The following is a 25,775-nucleotide window of genomic DNA, read 5'->3' as shown; positions in this document are numbered from 1 at the left end:
CACAACCACTCACCACCCCCACTGTTGTACCTCTAGCAGTAGAGTCCTTTGGCTGTAATCAATGACATGTTAAGCTAGCAGGCTTTTGAAGTGAGGGGTTCCAGACTGGTGCTGTTGGGGTTAAGGGGTGGTTTGTTGTGTGTGTGTGTGTGTGTGTGTGTGTGTGTGTGTGTGTGTGTGTGTGTGTGTGTGTGTGTGTGTGTGTGTGTGTGTGTGTGTGTGTGTGTGTGTGTGTGTGTGTGTGTGTGTGTGTATGCGTAGGGTATGTAGAGGGGCACAGGGGACTCGAGGGGTATTGATGATGTGCGGAGATGGCACACAAGGGAAAACAGCAAGGGAGGATGGGATGAAGAGAATCCAGTTCCAGATCATGATGTGTGTGTGTGGGGAGGGAGGCAGAGGTGGGAAGAAGAGTGAGGTATAGTGTTGCTGGTCAGACAGACAAGAAACAAAAGTCAGTATCTCGTCACAGACATACTGGCAAGGTAGAGTGACTGATGGTTGCCTTATGGTTTACCCTAAACGGTCTGTCACCAAACGCAACTGTTTTTCTTTTTTACTTCTTCTACTTCTGCAGCAACATTTGTTCAGCCTAAGAAATAGGTTAAAACTAAAAACTAAACTATACAGTATAAATTACTAAGTGTACTTTTGAAGGAGATGAATATGTCTGTAACATACTTATCAATTAAAATGAAAAAGCTCAGATAGTTGTTAGTTTTTCTAAAACTGTATGTGACCTTTTATTTGACCTTTGTTAGGATTTCTGACTTTCTATTAGGTAATTTTATTAGTTTCTGCTCCTAGGATTTTCAGTCGATGTTTTTACTGTTTCAACTTTGAAATTTGTGGTTGTCCTTCCCTGCATGTATAGCCTTGTAGTTGTCTGCGTTGTTTCCATCAGTGTCTCATCAATCTGTGTACATGTATCTTTGTGAAAAGATTGTTGTTTCTTGCCCTCACATAGTCTACATTCTCTCACTAGGTTCTTCAGGTTTAAATCCGATTTAGATTTCTAGTAACAGAATGTATGTTAATGTACAATGGATTTTTCTGCTTGGAGCATCATCAGCTGGAGGAAACTCTTAATCAACTCGAATTAGAAAGACAGGATAAACAGAATGATGAATTATTGGGGAAAATATCAGTGACTAGAACAGAATTAAATTCATTGTTAAGACAAAGAGCTGAATTTCTGATTCATAAAACCAGAAGGAATTATTATTTTAATGGCTCTAGACCAAGCCATTTACTAGCCTTAAGACTGAAACAGAATGAGAAATACTCCAGCATTATGGCCATTCAATCGCCGACCGGTACCCTAACTGAACCCTACGAAATTAACTCGGCATTTAAAAATTATTACTCTTCCCTTTACTCCTCTGAAGTAGTTCTGAATGCTGAAAAATGTGAGCAGTTTTTTAGGAATCTCCAGCTCTCTACTCTTGCTGATGAGGATTCAGGAAAACTTAGTGCCCCCATTACGTCACAAGAGTTAAAAATAGCCCTTGCTTCTATGAAGAAAGGTAAATCCCCAGGTTGGGACAGGGTTCCACCAGAGTTGTACCTTGCCTTCTGGGATATACTCGACCCACCATTGTTGGACATGATTAATGAGGCAGTTGATAAAGGTTCATTTAATACAAGTATCAATACCACAATAATCACATTGCTTCTCAAACCTAATAAAGACCCAGCACAATGCAATAACTACAGACCCTTGTCCCTCTTAAATGGTGATGTCAAACTCTATGCGAAAGTACTAGCAATGCGACTTGAAAGCCATTTACCCAGACTGATACATAATGATCAGACCGGATTTGCATCTGACAATTTACGGCGCTTGCTACACATTATTCACGAAGCAAAGACAACTGATTCCCCTTGCTCTGTCCTGTCTCTTGATGCCGAAAAAGCGTTTGACAGACTGGAGTGGCCTTATCTCTGGGCCACCTTGGACAATTTTAAACTAGGTCCACAATTCATCCAATTGGTAAAGGTTCTTTATGCTAACCCATCTGCGATGGTGTATACTGGTAATACTTGTTCTTCTCTACTCCCCATACTAAGGGGCACACGCCAGGGCTGCCCCCTCTCCCCATTGCTTTTTGCCCTCTCCCTTGAACCGCTGGCCCAGAAAATTAGACAACACCCCTCTGTTCTGCCCATCTCAGTCAAAGATACCCAGCATCGCATATCTTTATATGCGGATGATATTTTACTTTATATTGGTGACACAGGGTCCTCTTTAGCACATCTTCTATCCATCTTTGATCTGTTCGGCTCACTATCTGGTTATAAAATTAACTGGAGCAAGTCGTCATTGTTGCATCTAAATTCGGTCACACCAACCTCCCCCTTGCCGTCTAGCATCCCAGTGGTGAGCCATTTTAAATACCTTGGGATTGACATCTCTCCCTCTATATTTCATATCGCTTCACACAACTTCCAGAGGGCATTTAACCTTATTGAAAAAGATTTACAGCGCTGGTCAAAACTCCCAAATTCTCTTCAAGCCCGCGTGTCGGTAATCAAAATGGATATCCTCCCGCGTGTTAACTTTTACTCCTCAATGATTCCTCTTGCACCACCAAGAGGTTACTGGGACAGGCTTCACTCTCTCATATCTAAATTCATTTGGAATGGGAAGAAACCTCGTTTGAAATTGAGAACACTTCAACGAGATAAAACACTTGGGGGCTTGGGTCTACCGAATTTTAAGATGTACTTTTGGTTCTTTATGCTCCGACCTTTACTTGTATGGTTGAATCCTGAGGTCTCTGTTTCTTGGAAACCAATTGAAGAAAATATATCCAAACCATACAGGCTGGAGGACTAGATATATTCTAAGATACCTCCTAATGAGGCTAAATCACAATTAGGACCCATAATTTCTTCTCTTCTTAGAACCTGTCATTTAGTGCTGAATCTTACAAATACCAACCTGAAATGGCATAAACACTCTCCTATATTTAATAACTTTTTTATCCTCATTGGGAACAAACCTTTTTCATTCCCTAGGTGGAGGGATAAGGGTGTCAATGTCCTCAAAGATCTTATGAACAATGATGGCCTACATTCTTTTAGTGACCTACAATCGGCGTATAATTTGCAAGGTTCTACTTTTTTTCTTTCATTTACAGCTCAGATCAGCCATGAAAGCATATGGGGTTCCATGGGGTGTGCCTCTCCCAACACATCCCTTACAAGAACTTCTTGCCTCACGGGATCAGACACGTGGCATTGTTTCTAAATTATATAAATTTATTTCAGATCCTCGTGCCAGACTCCCTGTTGAAAATATATGGGAGAGGGATCTTTCCTTTATGGGAGATGTAGAAATCTGCTGTGATACAGTATGGGAGAACCTCCACAACACATCTAAAAATCCTGACCATCAGCTTATTCATTTTAAATTTATCCACAGGATGTACTTGACACCCAAAAAACGTCATGCTATGAAAATTATTACATCTCCTATTTGTGATCTGTGTACTCTTAAGACTCCAGGTTCTTTTATGCACATGTATTGTGTAACAGTTATGGGCTAGGCAGCTAACTGCGGCTACATAGGCAGCATCAGAAGATGGTTCGTTAAGGAGCCTGAGGTGTGAATGCAGACACGAAGCAATGGTTTCAGTTTTGAGGTATATATATTAGTGATTTGGGGGAAACAAACAACAACAAACAATTACAAATACACAGTGAGAGACAGGTTAATTCAAAACAATTCAATTCAAAGATCATAGAGTTCTTTTCCTTGTTTCCTAGCTCGCCATCCTTGGGTTCAGAAGAGGATCTGATCCATCATAAAAAAATTAAAAAAAACCGACCTAAAAGGCCAGAAAACCCATTAAGTGTTTTATCAAACAATGTACAAACATACAAATGCAATAAATATTAAATGCAATTATTAAATTCTTAAACAATCAGGTTAAATTAACCATAATTTAAATAAAGTAAAACAAAGAATATCAATCATATTTCAAGCTAATCAATTAAAGGTTAAAGTTGAAATCAAAGTTAACTTTCAAAATATCAAGAAAAATAAATTAACTCAAATACTCAAGCAAAAATGAGGAAAAGAAAATAAATTAAACATACTGCGCAATAACATAAATGTAGCTACATCCCATTTTAAATAAATTTCATTACAAAAGTAATGAAATTGGAAAAGAAATCTTGCACAAATCCAACGATCATGTTACCTTTGAGCAGAGAGTGCCGTATTAGACTGAGATCAGCTGTGATAATCACGGTGACGGCCCAGGTAACCACCGCCAACAATTCTAATAAAACAACGCTCCAATGAGTAATCCAGAAGTTTCATACTGAAACAATAGTGCAATGTTACAAACAAAAACTCACCAATAGATCAAAATCAGTAGTTTCAGGGATTTTGGGTGAATTGTCAGGATGCAAAACAGCAAGACGCCAAACAACCAGCCACAATCACAGTGGAACAGGTGATGTTCTTTTACTGCGCTGGAGGCGGGGCTTTAAATAAGTTGGCCACTTTAGGGCAAAACAGGAAGTGGGCCCGCAAAAATAAAAGTCTGGCTAACTGACTAATTACGGGTTACAATTGGGATTGTCCCAGTGTGGCTGCTTTCTGGAGGCAAATTTCCTCTACGTTGAGTGATTTGCTTAAAGCTGACATTCGATTATCACCATCTTTGTTCATACTTAATGACGATTCCACTTTAGAACTCTCCTCTCAACAAAAGCGCATGCTATGGGCGAGCCTCACTGCAGCTAAGAGGATGTTGGCTCTACGATGGCAACCACCACACTTACTGCCTTGGCAACAATGGGCCAACTCCTTCCTAGATATCGTTATGATGGAGAGGTCAGTGGCCAGGCACTCGGCCAGTCAAAAAACGATTAGAGCTTGGGATGCAACTTATTCTTTGATCAAAGAAAGAGTGCAACATAATTCTACGTAATATTTTCAATATGTAACTGTAAGTGATGATTTAATCTTTGCAATTCTCCACTTCCATATTTGTTATAATTTTGAGATCCTTGGGAACAGGGCAGGGGGTCGCCATGGGATTGTGGGTTGGGGGGTGAGGGGGTCACACTGCCTTTTCTATTTCTATGTTGTATCCCATCTAATGTAACTATACTGTAATGTGCGTTGTTGTTGATGTAAAACAACTAAAATAAAAATATTTGATCGCAAAAAAATTGAACTTTCAGGGCCCTTCATGGTCAAGTTCCTTCTCATTTTACTCGTCTGGTAAAGCCACATACTCCGACTCAAGCATTCAGGCACTCACACCAAAATGTAATCATTCTGTCAATGACCAGACATAAAGCTTGAGGAAATCGCTCCTTCTGCACTAGCTGGAGTCAGCTGTGGAAATTAGCCTCCAGTCTTTAAAGTCTGGACTCTTTCAAAAAAAAAAAAAAATTAACCAAAGACATTCTTATTCTAACATGAATTTGATTCAGATCAGAATATTGTATTTTTATTATTATTATTATTATTATTATTATTGTTGTTGTTTAATTCTTTTTTTTTTTTGCCCTTTCCTCTTGGAGCACTTTGAGGTGTTATATAAAATGTACTTACTTATTCACTTTGTCCTAGTAACTATCTGACTTATAGTACACCATAGTTAGCAAATCCAAGTAGTTTTTTGTCTTGCAACTGGAAACTGATCTAGTTGGACACAAAATTATCTTAAACTTTGAGTTTTGACTTCAAAGAACATACTATTCCACAAAAGCTATGACAGAACATTCTAATAACTTTTTTGGTTCATGTATTGAAAACAGAATTTCACTATGAGATTGGATAAACTGATGCATTACTGTAGTGTCTGAGAACAGATTATATCTTTATGTCTCAATAACACACCTAAGCTGAAGCCTTCCTGCTATGAGTGATGTAATATCTGGATACACAAAAGGGCTTTTTTTAATAATCTGGAAAATGGGTCACAGCACAAAATACGTTGAATTTGAAAAACAAGTTTATCTATGGATTTGGTCTTCCTAAAGGCACAAGAAAGATTCCAGAGGCAAAGAGAGAATATGACTCTGGACCCAAACAAGATGTCAATGTGGAACATGCAAACGTTACAATATCATACAAAATACCAAGGGGGACTTTATTGGCTTTGTCCCTTCAAATTGCAAAAAAATTGAAGTTATTCATTTCAGAAAATGGAGTCATGCATTAAGGTTACTTTTTAGGTGCGCATAGAAATACTCCTAAAATGGCATTATATGGAGATATGGGTGAAGTTAGGTATATTGTAGATATGGTCAGATTGTGAAATAAGTTTATTAATGTACCAGATCATAGATTAACAAAACACATTTTTCACAAAATCTATCTATCTATCTATCTATCTATCTATCTATCTATCTATCTATCTATCTATCTATCTATCTATCTATCTATCTATCTATCTATCTATCTATCTATCTATCTATCTATCTATCTATCTATCTATCTATCTATCTATCTATCTATCTATCTATCTATCCACATTAGCAAAAGTTAATCTTTAAAATGTATTGAATTCAGTATTCACACAAAATGAATCAAATTGAAGAGCTTTTGTTTTTCCCCATTTCATGATCTGAAGCAGCATCAGCATCACCAGCTTTCCCTGATGGAGCTTCACAAAATGGATATTGATTGATTCTTCCTAAAGTGGTTGTGATAATGTGACAAGCAGCGGTCATTTCCAACTGAAATATCACTTTGGCCCTCCAGTTAAGCCTTTATCACAAGAGTATATGAAGCTTACTGGAAATGCTCTTCCGGCACTAGAGACCTGCCAGACCAATGAACTACTGGATCATATAACACTCTGGAACTGTCTTAATGACTTTGTGGTGGCTCCAGAAAATGACTGTGACATGTCTTAGCAACAGAAAAAATGAGGTAGTGAATATCTGGGCAAGTGTAAGACCAATGCAGTGTAGATGTTTGGAAGAACATTTTCTACTCTATTTATCACAATTTTATATTCAAGAGTCCTATATTATATTCAAGGACCTGATAGTATGTAGGCTGAAGTACATTCCAAAGAATATTCATTATAATTAAAACTTTACATGTGAACCTAACAAAGAAGCTTTGATCAAGATATACTGATGCTGAGTCACCCATCCTGGATGAGCATCACTGGTTATCAGCTAGTTCATCTGTAATGTTAGGCATTTATGGAGAGCAGACATGCTATTTAGCCAGTAGCTAAGGAGCATGTAGATCAGGGGTCCCCAAGCTACGGCCCACGGTCCGGATCCGGCCTGCCACGTCATTTGGTCCGACCCCCTGAGCAATGCCGGATCCGGCCCGCCTCCTCATACCAGAGAGTATTCAGTGTTTTTTTTCATATATTGTATTTTTTGGTTTATATGTGGATTTTTCTTCAACCACCAGGGGGCTTGAGCAGATGTAAAACTAACTTTCCCTCAATGGAATATATACTAGTCAGTCCCAGTCACCGTTTCACTCACGGTTTTTTCCATTTGCATTCTGGGTAAAATATATATTATAATTATAATATGTTGTATATATTATAATTATAATATATACAGCATATATATATATATTATAATTATAATATATATATAACATATATTATGTATTATAATTATAATATATGTATAAAATATATATTATTTATTATAATTATAATATGTATAACATATATATTTATTATATTTATTATAATTATTAGCATTATTGCTATTAGTTTCCAGCAAAAACGTGAAGAAAGTGTGACAACTTTGCCGAAACATGTTGTTTGAGCTTTCACGGTGTCCGTAGTTCCTCAGACAAGCGCGCCGAACAAGCTCGTGCTTGCTACGCGCGTGCTTTCTCATTGCTCATCACGAGCACGCGCCTATTTTGCCGCGTTGGCGGGGCGGAGCGGCAAGAAGACGAAGGGGGAACCAGCTGTATCTGATGGGGAAACGCGGATTGACGTAACACCCTCAGCCCCCTCCATCCCCCGTCGACAAGAATTTTCTAAGGTTTCTTTCTCCAAAAACTAAGACTGGCCCCGACCAGAGAAAGGAACAGCTATGTGGCCCTCGCAGGAAAAAGTCTGGGGACCCCTGATGTAGATTATATCAGGGGCACGTCCAGTTTAACCTTTTGTACTTAAAAGATTTCTGCCACTGTGAGTTTCGGAAGTTGCTGTGGTCACCCTTTCAGTCCCCTAACCATGGGCTGTTGGACTTATTTGATTCCTCCTTTCCTATATGCTTCTCCAGGAGTGTTTAGTCTTGGCTCTGGGTGGGCCCATGTTCATGTTGTTAATCTGCCACTGAGAATATCCTTTTAGATCAGTGTTTGTCAACCTTTTTTGGGCCAGCGCCCCCCCTAGCCTTTATCCAGGTCCCTCACCACCAAAGAATTTGTTAGGGTTATTTTATTATTATTATTATCACTATTGTAGATGTTTTGATTTTTATGCTCATTTCTGTATTTATCATCAAAAATAATTTCCCAGAGAATAAAAAAGCAATGTAAATAGAAAATATTTTCACAGGTGTCTATGAAAAATGCAATGAACATTCAACTTAAAATCAGTAGGCCTAACAGCAGCCAATCAGAGTGGAAAAAATATTCTTATTCTTTGCCATTTTCTAGTTGTTAAATATTCCACAAAATGATCAGATAAAAGATGTTCAACATGCTAGTTTAAACTTTGAACTATTTGCAAAACGACTGAGCTCTGCAACATTAAAACATGGATAGAACTGTAACTACATTAATCAGAACTCTTCTTCTCTTCAGTGTTTCTGTGAGTTTCTGGTGTTGCAGCTCTGTGCTGCCTTCAGGAGAATGGGACATCAGAGTATCATCCATAAAATTTCACCCATATGGCATTTACTGTGCAAACCAGAGCTTTTAGTGGAAAAACAAAAGGTCCACATCCTTTTAATACCATATAAATATGAGACAGAAACATGGATTATATCTTTATATAGACCTGTCTATTGATTTATAGATGAATAGTTTTACTGGACAGAAATTACAAAGAACAAATCTGGTTCTTAATCAAATCCTAATGAGTCAAATTGAAAGTGTCATGGAGTCATCAGCCTCATGACATTAACACTGACATGAAAAATAATATTGAAGAAATAAATATATCAAATCTAATTAAAAACATAATTAAGTGGTAAGTTCTTTACTGTTATGGTCTGTAAGATATATTTATTCTCAGTATTAGATGTGGTCTTAATAAACCCATGGCATTTCAATAATATTATTTTACCTTTTATCTGGAAATAGTGTCTGTTTATTCTTGCCATACAGTCCTCTGTATTAATTATTGTTCGAAAAGTCTTGCCATACCAGTTTATTCCTCTGTATTTACTTTAGTTTCTTAGTTAATTCTTGCATTTTGTTCTTCATTCATTTCCATTTAGTTTCCTTTGATTATTATCCTCTCTTGGTTTATTGCTATGTCCACTTTAGTTCTTTCCTGTTGCTAGATTTATTTTATCATTTATTGACCATCAGTAATCTTCACTCATCACCTGCTGCGCCGCCTAATCGTCATGTTTCACATCATGTGTTGATTTTTCACTGTTCAGCGTCGGATTCTCTGTTTTTATGCCATAATTCACATCTAGTTCGTCGCTCCGTTTTATGTCCCGCTTCTCCTGTTTCAGAGTTTTGCGCAATGTGCGCGTCGTTTTTTGTTTGTTTTTGTTTTTAACCCCCTAAGGTGCAGGCCGGTGTTCTGTCAGATCAGCATACGTTGTCAGTCATACGCTTACCTCAGACGCTGTTATTACCATATTATTTTATTTAACCAGCAACATAGAATCATGACGTAGATCATCATACACTTTGTTATTAACAGCTGTATGGCGGGTAAGTAGGTTGATGAGTTTTACACGGGCGTGTGTTGTAGTTGACTGCAGCTGCAGCTAGACCTGTTTTAAATACACTTTGAAACCACGACAACACATGTATATTTATCTAGTTATCATATTATATGAAATTATAAACAATTTAATGACTTATTTTCGTCATAACTTGTTGCGTATGCTGAACTCACAACTCCACTGACGGTCGGACTTCTTAATGCGCATGCGCGGGCATGCGTACTAACTGCATGTATGCTGTCCTGACAGCGTATGGCCGTAGACATTAATACGTAGACCCCTCATGGAGTGGGCCGGCCCGTTGCTGCGATACGTAACAGCTTCCGCCATATTGAATGTGGAATATGTGCCAGTAAGGTAATACAAGTGAATGGACCGAACTTTATAAAGTGCCGTTCTACAAAGTATTTTAAGTTAATTCCTGTCATTGACACATTTTCTCACACACATTAATATATTTGGCAATCAAATAAATTACTAAAGAGAGCGTTTCTAACTTTTGATGTGATTATTTAATTGTTTTGGGGCATTTCTGAATAAAGAGCATAATGTTTTATTTGATAGAAACGATTCTGATAATTTTTATAATGACATTGATGAGCAGACACATATTTACAGTGTTTTATTAAAGAATATATTTACATAATTCCATTATTTAATGTACATTTAACATTTCAAGACAAGAAACAAATAATTTTCCTGTATTTATTTTTTATAAGTTTTTGAGAAATGACTTTTGATTTATAAATCAGTCATTGTCAAACATTAAACTACATATTTTTCTTACTTTTTTCCAGAGAATTTACAGTATGCCAACTCTGCTATTGACAGCAAAGAGTGAAAATAATTCTAACAGAGTAAATTATTTTTTATTTCATTACATAAGCTACATTAATACACTAATGCTTCAGATTGAGATATTTAAAAATACACAAAAAGTGAAAGAATAAAACATTTATTTATTATACTAGGAACGCTGGTCACAGGCTTCAGTCTGCTGGTCACACTGGGAGAACTCAATGACTTCTGAGACGTCCTGGTTCACAGGCTGAAGCCAAGGATAAAAGAGAAATTATCCAAAAGTGTAATAGAAAATACATACGATATGTTTCGTATATGTTTCTTTCACATTCAGAAAAATACATTTTCAGCATGTTGGGCTCTGACTTTAGCATCTTTATAGCTAAATATCAACATGGTGAAGCTGAGCTGGAAACAGACTGAAGAACAGCAGCTCCAGCTCTGATCCTGACTGATCTTTCCTCACTAAATCCTCTGGTTTTCATCACCTCTCTCTCATTAGAAAACAGTATGAAAACATTAGCTGCTACGCTAATAATCAGCGGTTATTTCGGGCCAATTAAACTACATAGGAAATATTTTCCGGTTGTTTAGAAGCAAATTTCTGGCTGCAAAGTCAAGTAATTCTGATCTTTCATCCTTACCTGGGGAAGGTGATGCCAATGAATCCAGTTTGTTTCGTAAAACGGTTGAAACAAGTCCACACAGCACAGGACTTAAGGAGCTCCGATCGCTCTGCTGCCACATAGAAGGTGGCGGACGCTGTTACGTAGGACTCAGGGGTCCATGAGGGGTCTATGTATTGATGTCCATGGCGTACGGCTATCTGATAGAACAGCGGTCGGGAAGCGTATCGATGGGGAAAAGGCAGACTGACATAAACCTTTTAAAACAACGGAAACAATTTCGGTATTCTGATTATTGAAATTTAAAAGTCCTGTGGTTCCGTTGTTCTATCACACCCTTTTCACACCGGACCACTTACAGCACCGGTGTTAACGCTATAAAATGAACGCTCTCAATCGTGGTATCACCATGGAGGGATTTCTTTATTTAAATGGGTTCATTTTTCAGAGGGATACACAGTGAGGGTATCGTGATTTTAGTAATCACATGTTTATAAGAGCGATTTTCTGTTGTCCTTCTATGAAAGTGGGCAGCTTTCAAACGGAAATAAAACACTTTTTGGTAACACTTTATTTGAAGGGGGTTGAATAAGACTGTCATGACACTGTCATAAACATGACATAACACCTGTCATGAACATCAATAAGTCTTCATGAATATTTATAACTGTTGTCATAAAGCGTCATTCGGTAAATTATGACACTTGTAATACAAAGTTGACATTATTCGAAATGTCTTCATTATGACAACTTGTCATTAACCAAGAAATCATGATCTGACATAAATTTGTTATAAAAGCATTGCCGATTAAACTTTAAAAAATAGCTTTATGTAGTAATATTATAAAGCTCTGCCATGTTGTTTAGTCTTAATTTTCTTAATTTAATCGATCCTAAAGTTTTACAGCAAGATGTCTACAAAGCACTTATGAACTTTGCATTTGAAACATTATTTAAGGCTGTTTTAACCCTTGTGCGTGCGAGGACTGAGGCAAACGTAGAGAACTGTGGCAAATGATAAAAGTTTTACGTGTGTGGGGCCGATTGGTATGGACCCCATTTCTAAACACAAGGGCTAAGTAGTGCAATACACCATCTCCACCAGTGAGAGGCAGCAGTGCACGAACAGGCGCACAGTGTGGAAGAAGAAATCTTCCATATTGTGGGGCAAACCTAACAAGTTATAACGGCCAGACCTCCTGTTTAAAAAGAAGCCGAAGTTTGATACCTAATACATATGAGGTATGTGTCTTATTAACTTTACATTTTCTTTGAGAAAATAACATTGACTATGTTCTCTTTCTCTGTAATGTTAGCTATCAGCAATTCAAGCCAATCCTACCTTGCTGTAAGTTAATGTTAGCTAAAGTTATTAAACACAATTACTGTAATGTTAGCACTTAATATTAAATATATTTTAAAGACAGGCAAATTGTTTTTCCCCCCTCCAATTTTAATCTAGCAAATTAAAAGCTAATATATTAGTCAAAGTTATCCTTCATGTGCATTATTTAGCGACTTGGCTGATGTGACACAGAGTTTGTGTTCTTTGCTTTGCAAGTTTAGCCACATGAAGACCCAGGCTAGCCTAAGGACACATGGTGGGGGGACAAAGTTGGCTAATGAAGACATGCTACGAGTGTGGAGGATGATAATAAGGACCAGCCACCAGAGAAAGAAGTTCCTATTTGACCAAAGAGAAAGAAGCAGATGAAATATTCCCCAAGAAAATTAGGTAAGTCGTTTTTGTGATACTATTTTCACCATGTGAAGTGGGGTGGGACAGCCAGGTAAGAGGGGAATGGGGAGCAGGAATCAACATTCACCAGCTGAGTTAAGTTACGTTTTAGACAACTAAAACTGATGTTAAATCTATTTATTTATTAATAAGCTTCTTGCAAACAACCCTAAGTCAGAGTATCTGGTTAGAAATAATTTAGAATGCTCATTAAGTAAAAAGATGCATTCATGTGCCTAAAACTATATGTTAAATGATGCATTCGAATAACAGTGGCAGTCTGTCTGAACTTCTGCCAGACAAATATTTGATCAGAATAATTTTGTTCAGCTCCAGTTATTATTCCACTTGTATTAAGAAATAATTGTATTGCACTTTATAACAACCAGTCATGCTAACTAGGCATTTGTCTGCCAGTCTACCATTCTGACAGTGTGCAGCAAGGGACATTTTTGAAATGGTATTTAAATAAATGCTGGAATATGATGACATTGTTTTTTGTTTTTGTTCTTTTTTTAAGTGACCACAATGAATTGAGTCATCACCGACTATGAGAATGTCCAGAAGAGATTCACCAAGTTTGAATTCATGAAAAGGTTTTCGCCATGATTAACTATTGCAAGAACAGCTGTAATTTCTGAGCATTTCTGGACACCTTCAAAGAGCTGCTTCCAGGAAATGAAGACAAGAAGAAGTTCTCCTGTTTTCAGAGCATTACAGGAAGACTATTATGAAGGAGATGGCTGACATAAAGCAAAGCAAAAAATGTTACTGTTGAAAGAACCTATTTTCTTAAGTTAAAGAATAAGTAATTCTGTTTTAGTTTTTCAATCAGCATTTCAGAGTAACAACATACTGACCAGATGTTAAACCCTCTGTTATCTTAGAACAAGTTATCTTTTGTTTTATTCTAATGTACAAAGGGTTTGTTCTACAGTTATGATGGTAGTTATAAGTAGTCCAGTGTGTTTCACTTCATTTGAGGTAAGACTTAATATCAATAACTCTGTTAGCATTGCATTTGACACTGTAATACTAAATTACATCTTTATAATTGTTGCTACTAGTTTCAATTTACTTGAGGTAAAAGTTAATATTAATGACACTGTAATGACACTTAATGACTTTGTCATAACTGTTGTTACTTGTTTCACTTTACTTGAGGTAACAGTTAATATTAATGACACTGTAATAACACTTAATGACGTATTCATAACTGGTGCTACTTGTTCCACTTTAGTTGATGTAAAAGAAATTGTTAATGAGTCTGTTATTAAATCATTTGACCGTGTAATAAAGCTTAGTGAAATCTTTATTGCTTGTCCTACTTGTTTTGCTTTATTTCAGGGAGTGGAAATATTAATCATTGTTTTGTTAAAGCTTTTGCTAGTGTAATAATTAAATCATTATGACTACTATTATGACAAATTTATGTTAGATCATGATTTTTTGGTTAATGACAAGTTGTCATAACGAAGACATTTTGTCTAGAATAATGTCAAGCTGTCATAACAAAGACATTTTGAATAATGTCAACTTTGTATTGAAAGTCATTATTTACCGAATGATGCTTTATGACAAAAGTCATAACTATTCATGAAGACTTATTGATGTTCATGACAGGTGTTATGTCATGTTTATGACAGTGTCATGTCAGTCTTATTCAACCCCCTTCAAATAAAGTGTTACCCACTTTTTAATATAAGTTGCTGCTTTGACATGATCACATTACTGCCAAAACATAAAATACCAGACAAAGTGAATCACAGCAACGTCACTGAACTAATGGCGTGAAGCTTCTAGTAGCAGGAGAACGGAGCTGCGCCAAGAAGCTAACAGACACTGAACAGAAGGATAGCTACCATCGATACCGTAGCAGCCATGCAGTTTTAATGTTACACAATACAGTTTTACCAAGTTGCTCAAAGTCTAAACTGGTATTGTTGTGCATTTAAGGTGTAAAGTTTACCTTCGACCAAACGCCCCCCAAAGGAATCCCAGCGCCCCCCTTTTGTAAAAATGTCCGCCAGCGCCCCCTGCTGTCCTCTGAACGCCCCCCGGGGGGCGGTACCGCCCACGTTAGAGAACCGCTACTCTAGAGCCACTCATACAGACATGTTTCTGTTATGTTTTGGGAATGCTTTGTGCCTACATTCAGAAACCTCTCAGGAGACAGTTGGAAAAAGTGAATAAAGTTTATTTTACAATAAAGGTCAATGGATTGTGCGTCATTGTCCAGGGTTATGAGAACCGGAACAGACAGGGACACTAGAAACAAACAGGAGGTCAATAACTTAAGCAGGTTTGGAGGATGAGATTATGAATGTAGTTCTTACTGATGATGAAATGGGTCCACTGATTTCAGCCCTGCAACTCCACCTTGACTACTCATTACCCTCACCTGCACTGTGCTGCTCCCTATTTCAGTAACTGCTCATCATCAGCTCAGTGCGAAATCGTCTGTTGCCTCAGTCACAGTTTTCAAGCCTGGTTTCATGTTCTAAAGCAGGGGTGTCAAACTCCAGTCCTCAAGGGCCACTGTCTTGCAACTTTTAGATGTGCCACAGGTACAAAACTCTGGAATGAAATGGCTTAATTACTTTCTCCTTGTGTAGATAAGTTCTCAAAAGCCTTGCTAATGACCTAATTATTCTATTCAGGTGTGGTGCCGCAGAGGAGGAAGTAGGAAGAGTTCTGACCTCCTGAACCCTGAATCCTGGGTTGCTGAACCCTGCCTGCCTCTGATCCTGCCTCCAGTCTTCTGATTAATGGATTTTCATTGCCAGAGACCCCGCCGTGCATGACCCTGGATCGTTTTGACGACTGAGCCTCGGGTTGGTGGATTTTGTCCCTGTCATCTGTTTGTCCCTTGAGCCCCCAAGGCCTCCCACTGCCCATTCATACTACTCACCCAACGCTGGATTCCCGACCCCTGCGGATCCCCCATTCATCACCTACCAGTGTGCCCACACCCTGTAACAACGCCATCATTTTTGTAACAAAACGTTTGGTGAACTGAACACTTGTTTTGGCTCCATTTTGGGTTCTGGCTGATTTTGCTTTTACGTTACATCCACCAAGGGGAGGTGAGTGGGTCTTGGGTTTGGGTTCTTGTGTGGGGAAATGCTGAAGCCGAGAGCTGATAGTTCTTGGCGCGATCTAGAAGGTGTAATAGATGAAGAGTGGACAGGTTCTCGTTGAACCGATCTGAAGCAGGAGGAATGAAACAATGCCAGTCATGGAACTTGAGCAAAGGAACTTTATTGAAGGTCTTGAGAGCATGAGAAGATGCCAGAGCGGCACACAGAACTAAATCCAGGAAGCCGTGGAAAAAAACACCTTTAAGAGAAACCACAACAGTTAAGTATATGGTCACCAAAAGGGGCCAAAGAGTCTCAGAAAACACAAACGCAGAGGGCTTGGAATTCCATTGAAGGCAAATATTCAGGCACCCGAAGACTGGCAGAAGGCTCGTCTTATACACAGGCAGATGAAGCTAATAGATTGCAGTGCAGCGAATCCACCATCCATTGGATCAGCAGCTCCCTGGATTCTTTTACGGTATTTGGGAAAGTCCAGCTGGAGGTTGATGTGATGATTTATTGTGGGCTCAGATGGGACGGCAAGGACATATTCTCTGAAGTCTTTGTGAATGGTTGGTCACCAGAAATGACAGAAGTGCAGTGGTGCGGCTTATTCCTGGATGTGTTGAAAATTTCGCTGAGTGAAACCAGTGAATGAGACGGGCTCTGGCTGAGGTGGGGATGTAAGTTCTGTTGGATGGACCGATCCCAGGATCAGGTTCTGTTTGTAGGACTTGGTTGATGACTTCTTCAGTCTCTCCCATGTAATGGAAGCAACGGTGCAGCTGGGTGGTTGATGGGACCTGGAATCTTTTCATAGTCATAAATTGAATGCAGTCTGGAAAGGACATCAAGTTTGAGATTCTTAGAACCTGGATGGAGAGATTGAAATGGGAGAAAAACGAGGACCAGCGGGACTGATGAGAGTTGAGGCGTTTGGCAGATTGAAGGTAAGACAGATTCTTATGATCAATCCAGACCAATGCTGGTTGAGAAAAAGGCACAAGGATGAAGTTTGTCATCTGAACTGTAACATTGCAAGAGGACAGCACTGATCCCGACTTCTCATGCATCAACTTCAAGAATAAATTGTTGGGGTCAGGCTGGTTGATGATAGGAGCTTGAGAAAAATTATTCTTCAGTTCTGGGAAAGCAGATTTGGCTTCTGTAGTCCAGGTGAAGAGGATTTTGGTGGATGCTGTCAGAGGGGATGCAATTTGGCTGTAATTTTTGATAAAGCAATGGAAGACGTTAGTAAATCCTAAGCCCTTATTTGTCTGAGGACAGACCAGTCAAGAACAGCTTTGACCTTTTCTGGGGTGCAATGAACCGTTCTGCTCTCGAAGATGTAACCAAGTAAGGTGATGGATGTTTTGTGGAACAGTTTTCAGCTTTATCATAGAGCTATTTTTCGAGGAGACATTGTAGTACTAGATGAACATGTTTCTGGTGCTCGGACATGGACTTGGAGAAAAAGAGGATGTCATCAAGGTAAACAAACATGAAAATAAACATTAAAAACAATTGTGGAAAACATTGTTGACCAACACTTGGGACATTGCAGGGGTATTACAGAGACTGAAGGGCATGACTAGTTATTCAAAGTGACCAGTGGAAGTCTTAAAAGTGATTTTCCACTTCTCTCCCTGGCGGATGCAGACTAGGTGGTAGGTGCAGGGGCGCCGCCAGGAATCTTGGGCCCCCTGACAAAAAATTTGTTTGGGCCCCCCGCGCAGCTGCTGTTACAATTTTTTGAGTCTATTTGACCCATAAAAAGCGTCACAATTTTAAAGGCTTGCATCTGCCTTGCTTTCTTTGGTTCAGTACTGATAATTAACACAATATTTACTGCTCATGATTTTAACATCCAACAGTCCACATCCATAGGTTGCTTACATTTTTTCTATTAGTTTTAGATACTGAAATGTCTCTCCCATGAGCAACAGTCAAAAGCAACGTGCAAAATACACATAAAGCAATCCAGACTTCTAAAAATGCTATGTAGTTGCATTTTATTCAAGCTGCAGTACATAACTTTAATAAAAAATATGTTTTCTCCATGTTTGTTAAAGCTGTCACCATGTTGTTGCAGTTTGTTATGAGACAGATAATCTGTGAAAACAATCAATCTCCTCCATCTCCTTCCTGAATTACTATTACTGGTTAAAGTAATGCACCGTTCTGACCAAACAACCAATCAGAACTAGCAGGACGCTCTTAGCGCTGTCAATTAGCCTCATTCACTCACTGCTAAATGTGCTAATGGTGGAGAAACAACTTATCATTACAAGAAACCATTTATCTGCCGTCAAATGGCATACGGCAGATAAATGGCTTCTATGCTTCTCAAGTAGCTATGCTAACTTGAGACAATACATCGGTAGAAGGATGCCGAGGATGGACCTGCCAGGAAAGAGACCTAGAGGAAGACCAAAGAGGAGTTTTATGGATGGAGTGAAAGAGGACATGAAGGTAGTTGGTGTGAGAGAAGATGCGGAAGATAGGGTTACATGGAGATGGATGACTCACTGTGGCGACCCCTAAAGGGAAAAAGCCAAAAGGAAAAGAAGAAGATTGGTAGCTATGCTAACTAAACTGAGCATTCACAGTTTGAATCTGCACAGCTCTGTGCTATGCTAGCTGCAGCATGGCACAAATCGAGGGAGAGGAAGGATGAGCAGCACCACATGAGATTGTAACTGACAGCACTAGAACTCTCCTGCCACTGACTGGTTGTTTCTAGCACTGAGAGAAAGCAGAGGAAATAGATTTTTCACAGATTACCTCTCATACCATACTGTCGCAACATAATGACAGTATTTATATGAAATACTGCAGCTTTATTTTCACTTAGGAGAGGATTGGTCAGCGCTGCTGCTGACTTATCTGTTAAGTGTGGTGAAAGGTACAAGGGACAAGTTAAATATATGAATATGTTGGTAATTTTTTTCCTTAATTCATTAAATGCTAATGAAATGGAGGCAAACAGTAGTTTGTAGCTAAGCTAATTATGCTAAATGGTTGATAAACTCACACAGTCTACCCACCTCTCTTGGAGAAAAACTGGGTTATAAATTAACACTCTTGCTTTTTTCTCTCTCTCCCTCTCTCTATTTTGTTTTTGAAAACCTGATTCTATAACTTTTCTTCGCAGCATAGTAACAGCCACAGTCGTTTTGTGGCAGCTGTATTCAGCTGCAGCTTCTACTAACTACAGCTGAACAGCGTCACTCTCAAGCGCTCCAAGCCGGAACAAACCATTTAACGTATATGGGGGGGGGGGGGGGTCAGGGCAAAAACGGATGTGTGTTTGGGAGGGGTAACATTTTTACTGCTAAAAACAATCTTGTCGCGCCCCTTGGTAGGTAGTAGGTGTTGCGGAGGTCGAGCTTAGTAAAAACTATAGTGCTGTGAACTGGTTCGAGAACTGATGAAATGAGTGGTAAGGAGTAGGGATATGCGATATGGCATAAAATTCATAACACAATATATTGTGATGGGTGGCGGTAACAAAATATATCACAATATAATTTGTGTAAAACTTGCATAGAAACAAAAAAATCACATACTAATTGAGTGGAAAGTGTATTTTTGCATGTGATAAAACTCATTTAACACTCATTTTTGTGGATGTTATTTGGATGTAATGTTTGTAACTTTTGTTTTATGTTGCTGCCTCATTACCAGGTCTTTCTTAAAACATCTCATTTTAAATGAGACCTGGCAATAATAGGCAGGATAATCTCAATGGTGACTGCCTGGTTAAATCAAAGTTATGTAAATATGCAACCACTGTCCAAGTTTACACTGTGAACAGTTCCCAGATTCTCTGACCTACACTCTATCAAATACTACACAATGTGACCTCATGAGTAGTGATTGTCTTAGACTGGTTTATTCAATACCAGTGTATGTATTGAATAGACTACATAAAAGTGCATGACAGTGCAGTATAATTTTAACCTTATGCACTTATAAGGAAGGGAAAATGATAATTACCAGTTTAATAAACCATACTGGTCAGTAAATAAACCAAGGGCAATGCACCAAGAACAAAGAACTGTTTATTTCAGCCCAGTAGAACCATAGCACAAGGATGTATTCCACCTGTTAATTGGGTATTAATCACATCAAGTGCTACAACAAACAAACCCCACAACCCAAATAGATGTGTACAAGGATACTTAGCACACTTAGTGAAACCTCACATTCACAGAACTACACACACAAAAAAACTTTAAACATAAGAATATGTATATATATTAAAAAAAAGTTACAAACAGGGCTAGCAAATTAATTGATCAACTTCACGTATTCAGTCTCTTACAGGTACAAAGCAGTCTGTTAGCTTAATTAGTATATGTCCACAAAATAGCAGCCTGCTATGCCCGCCATCATCGGGACTGATGATCATCAGGACTGATGATCATCAGGAATGATGATCATCAGGAATGATGATGGCTGGAATAGCATCATCAACCACAAGGAATTGGTTACTCACCTCACCACAAATTACCAATCTTTAAACGAACGGCAGTAAAACTGCTCCAACTCTGATCCAACAGTCCGTTATGGCTCACCAGCGTGGTTCGAGTCTGTGACTCCAAAAACCAGGCAAAACCATACTTTACAGTTTTAGCCAGCACACTACTGTTTTTTACTCCCCTTTCCAGCCATGCTTCCATATTAATATTTGCCCGTAAATATCCAATATAATGGCACCCTCCAGCACCCCTTGCTCTTACGCTAGAAGCCTTGGAGAAAAACTCATTTAAAGGAAACCACAACAGTCAAGTACATGGTCACCAAAGAGAAACACAAAGAATTTCAGAGCACACAAAGGCAGGTTGAAATACCATTCAAGGCAAATACTCAGACACTGGAGGGTTGGCAACAGGCTCCTCTTATAACCATGATCAGGTCATTATCAGCGTCTTTCGCTCACCGGCTAGTGTTTAATATTAATAACCATAGTAATTATGGTTAATATATTAACAGAATTAAGCAGCCTATTAATAACTACAGAAAATCCCTCATCTAGCCTGTATACCATGCTGATGTGAATGGCTTTGAATGGTCTGATATTACACTAACTTTTCTTAGTTGTACCAGGAGTTGAGTGGCATTCATCATCTGGTTCTGTAGGACACTGTGTGCAATGAAGCAGTCATCGGTATGGGATGTGTCCAGAGGACTTCAATACCTCTGTATGAGTCTTCTAATCTCACTGTATCTCTGTTGCATCCTACTGATGACGCTCTGTGACACTCTAAGCACAGCAGCCACTTCCATCTGAGAACATTTTCTTTGAAGTCTCTAAAGGGCAAGCTGCTGTTGATATCGTCTTGGCCTCATGATGTCAGAATTGTGATCAAGAGGATTGTTTAAATACTAATTCTGACTAAACCAGAAAATATTTTGGTCGATTCATGGCTCAAACACAAGTTCAGCAAAAACTACTGAAACATTGAACAGTAGGTTATGTGCATTCAAATGTTTATAGTAAAGATTTATAATCTTGTCCCTGTGCCTAACATATTGTACTTTGTATTAAAATGAAAAGATAGAACTTTTTACTGCATGTTGGCATTTTTCATAGTGGGCAAATTATCTGTTTTCCTGGTGGTGTTGTGTTTATAATTGTGTTCAAAACCTGTGAAACAACATTATGTCCCAGCTTATTTAGGCACCAACAGTCTATGCAGTCCACTCTGCTGTAGACACAAACAGGGACACATTGAATGTGAGTGGGTCTTTGCATGTATATGCATGCGTCTCTCATTTTGCGCTATTCATTTCTGTGTGCTCTGAATGCTGATTGATGTATCTTTGGCTTTGTCAGCCCTTTGGCATAGGTGGAACAGGTGTGACTTTGCCACAGAGTGAAGCTCAGACAAGCTATATCATGGCACAATGAGGTCATTGTGCAGCATGCACATTCCTACACAGGGCTCTTGGACTTTTACAGGCTGCAGGTAGCCATCTGTGTGTGTGTGTGTGTGTGCGTGTGCGTGTGTGTGTGTGTGTGTGTGTGTGTGCGTGTGTGTGTGTGTGTGTGTGTGTGCGTGTGTCTGTGTGTGTGTGTGTGTGTGTGTGTGTGTGTGTGTGTGTGTGTGTGTGTGCGTTTGTCTGTAATACCTTGTGGGGACGATTTTCCTGACATACACTACGTTGTGGGGACCAATTGCTCCTCGTGGGGACCGGAGCCTGGTCCCCACAAGGGGAAACCCTGTTTTTGGGTCAGGGGTCAGATTTAGGGCTAAGGTATGAATTAAGTTTTGGTTAGGGTTAGGTATGTGATGGTTAGGGTTAGGAAAAGGGTAAAGGTCAGGTTTAGGCTGTAGAAATGAATGGAAGTCAATGGAAAGTCCCCACAAAGATAGCAACACAAACATGTGTGTGTGTGTGTGTGTGTGCGTGTGTGTGTGTGTGTGTGTGTGTGTGTGTGTGTGTGTGTGTGTGTGCGTGTGTGTGTAACTGCAGGTAGGGGGGATTTGGATGGGATTCTTCAGCATGAAAGAGATGTTTGCTCACCAGCTACAAGTCTCTACACTCTCGGAGGAACCTCCAAGGCTCACACACAGTTACAAACATGGCAGTGGTGACTCTTCATCGCTGCTAAATTAGATAAATTCTTTCAGGAGTTGATAGTTGCCAGGTTAAGTGGAGCTGGATGTGTTTTCTCTGAACATGTTGCTTTCCTGGTTTATTTGAATTGCTGAGTCATGCTTGCTGAGGAGAAATTCTTGTCTTTTCTTATGAAGGTACATTGAAGTAGGTTGTTCTGAAATATAGTTGTATAAAACTCATAGTGCCCTAATTTAATCAATTGAAGCAATGCAAATTTTTACAAGGTAAATTAAGCTACCTTTTCTGACTCAAGCAACTAATTTAGTGTTTTCTGTGTTTGCTCAGATCCTACTTGACACTCCAACCTCTGAATACTGAGAGACCATCAAGTCACTTTTCTTTTCTTCCTTGTTTTCACCCTTCTGTGTTTGGTTTCCATGTTTAGTAGGTGAGGTGGGCCATATGCGTGTCTGGATGGGTGTGTTGTGCGTTGCTATCCCCAGGGTTGGGTGTCTGGACTGGGTCCCTCTTAGCCGCTTCACAGCTTAACCAGCCTTGACTTGCTGTGTGGTGACATGTCTGCACTACACTGACTGGATGACTGGGAGGAACTCTGCTCTATGTGTGTGTGTGTGTGTGTATGTATGTGTGCGTGTGAATCAGGTTCTTATATCCTTGTGTGGGGGCCTGTGTGAGCGTGTGTGTAGATCAGAGTGGTGCACGGCTGCAGGCTGACTGCTAGGCTATGCTTGAAAGACTTCTGGCATGTGCTGGTGCCTGCATTTTTCACCCTTGACTGGAAGCATATGCTGAAGCACAATCAAGACAGTGTTAGACAGGCTTAGTGTGAGGGACCCAGACGGCTTCCTCCACATCTGGCAGTGCTTGGCCCTCCTTCCAGGTGAGTCACGTCCCACGGGAGGGTGGCTCTGCTGTGGCCCTCAGACCCACTGTGCATGGGCATCTGGAAATATCTGGATACTTCCCACAGTCACATCTTTCTCCACATGCTTTTCCAATTTCACCACCCCCACTATAGTCATCACCTCTTTCTCCTCCTTCATTGCCCTGAGCAAATCTCTTACTCCTGCTGTGTACTGATTGCCCCCACCTCCTCAGTCCAGGGGACATGGCTTTGTAAAAACTGAAAAGAGTTAAACAGTTAAAAAGACAACCCTAATCTCTAAAGTAGTACACATAAAAGAATTCCACAAACAGGGCAAATTCACTGCCTGGCCAAAAAAGCCATCACTACTGAAAAAAAAGCTCACACATCATCAGTAATATTTCAGTTTTGATTACAGCACACATTCACTGTGCCTCTGCAATGTCACAAGATTTATTTGTATCCTAGCAAAATGAAGTCACCCACTAGAAGGAAACCAACACACCCCAGGGAGGCTCCCGCTGCCCATTATAACACCTTCATTCTATTGGTTACAATGTTACCAGGTAACAGTAATTTTGGTTGAGAGAGGGCAGAAAAGAATTTGCAAGTGCGCAGAGGTTTGTGAGCTGAGAGTGAATCTGTGCAAAGAAGTTTTGCTCATGAGGAGAAAATCTGAGCATGAGCACAAAGATTTGAGAGAGCATAGAGAATATTTGAAAGAGAGCAGACGTTTTGAGTGCAAGTATTACAAGTTTTGAGATAAAAGATATTAAATTCTACTTTCAAACTTAAAATGTATGATCTTGATAAGTCAAGATTAAACTTATCAAGTTTCATCTTGATAAGTTGAAACTTGATAAGTTTCAACTTATCAAGATGAAACTTGATAAGTTGAAATTTGAAGTTGATAAGTTGAATTTCAGTAAATTTACTGAAATTCAGTAAATTCCAGTAAATTTACTGAATTTTACTGAATTCAGTAAAATTCAGAAAAACTTTACTGAATTTTACATCAGTAAAATTATCCCATAGATATAGTTGCACTCACCTCTAAGCACAGCTTGGGCTCTGAAACCTGCCATAGACTGATGGACTTTCTCATATTTCAGATTTCTTCAGAGAGAGAGACATTGGGAGAGAGCAGAGACCCTCACCAGCCCCTGGCTAGCCCCATATTTCAGCATAGGGGTTCACATAGTTTAGTTGATACAAGGCCACTGTGTGTGGAAGGTTGGTTATCAAAGACACCTCCTCATCAGACCCATCGCAATATGTCTCTCATGTGCCAGGAGTCTTACAAAGATACTCGTTAAGTTCTCATCTCATGTAATTTAGAGTGAGAGGAGGCTGGTATGTGAGCTAAGAAAGCAGTAGTAGCAGACACAGTAGTGTCTATTATGTAAATGAACATGCATTTGTTTTATATATATATATATATATATATATATATATATATATATATATATATATATATATATATATATATATATATATATATATATATATATATATATATATATATATATATATATATTGATGTAAGCTCATCTATGGTTCTACAAGACCTCTGTCTGAAGAGCCATCAGCCATAGTGATCAGGCCTGGTTGCCATGGAGATCTGGATAGAATAAGAGCAGAGAAGGTTATGAACAGTAAAGTGAAATACTTAATATACAAGAAATAAAACACATTTTAGCAATATGCCTATATACCTATTTTCAATTTATCTTCAATTTTTTTATATTGCCATCCATAAAGCTGCCAAAGTTGGGAAGTGAAGTGAACCTCAGGTTCAGAACAGAGAGACCATGAAGAGCTTCTATCCATAGGCCATCAGGCTACTGAACCAGAACCATCTATAACACCTACAACTGAGGATACAGCCACTCTGAAAGAAGAGGAAGTGTGGTAAAGTAACACAGTTTTCTTTGGAACATTCTTTTGCTATTTTCCTCCTTGCTTATTCTTCTTTCAATCATTATGTTTTCCTCCTCACAACTCTTCTGACAGTCTTTTGATTTCCTCCATCTTTTCTTCCTTCTGTTCTTCACTATTCCAAAACAGAGACATAGTGAAATCACAATTCCCTCCAAAAGCATCAGGATGTCCAACATACTTAAAATTTACAATTTATTAATTAACATACTGTACCCTGCCACTCACCCAAAATGTTCGCTGGAGATAGGCACCAGCAC

At 39.0% G+C, this 25,775-nt stretch overlaps 1 long non-coding RNA gene across 1 annotated transcript; it reads left to right on the top strand.

Annotated features, from left to right (window-relative positions):
- The first annotated feature begins 12,141 nt into the window (after positions 1 to 12,141).
- On the top strand, positions 12,142 to 14,092 carry LOC148160102 (uncharacterized). Its single transcript, XR_015762585.1, has 2 exons — positions 12,142 to 13,035; positions 13,559 to 14,092. It is a non-coding gene; the product is annotated as an uncharacterized LOC148160102 (long non-coding RNA).
- Positions 14,093 to 25,775: the final 11,683 nt, after the last annotated feature.

This window comes from Poecilia mexicana, unplaced genomic scaffold (genome assembly GCF_051168715.1).
Source record: "Poecilia mexicana isolate PSO_F unplaced genomic scaffold, ASM5116871v1 scaffold_3, whole genome shotgun sequence".
NCBI classification, from domain to species: Eukaryota; Metazoa; Chordata; class Actinopteri; order Cyprinodontiformes; family Poeciliidae; genus Poecilia; species Poecilia mexicana.
Note: the sequence above shows the minus strand (reverse complement) of the source record. Positions and strands in the feature narration are given on the sequence as shown.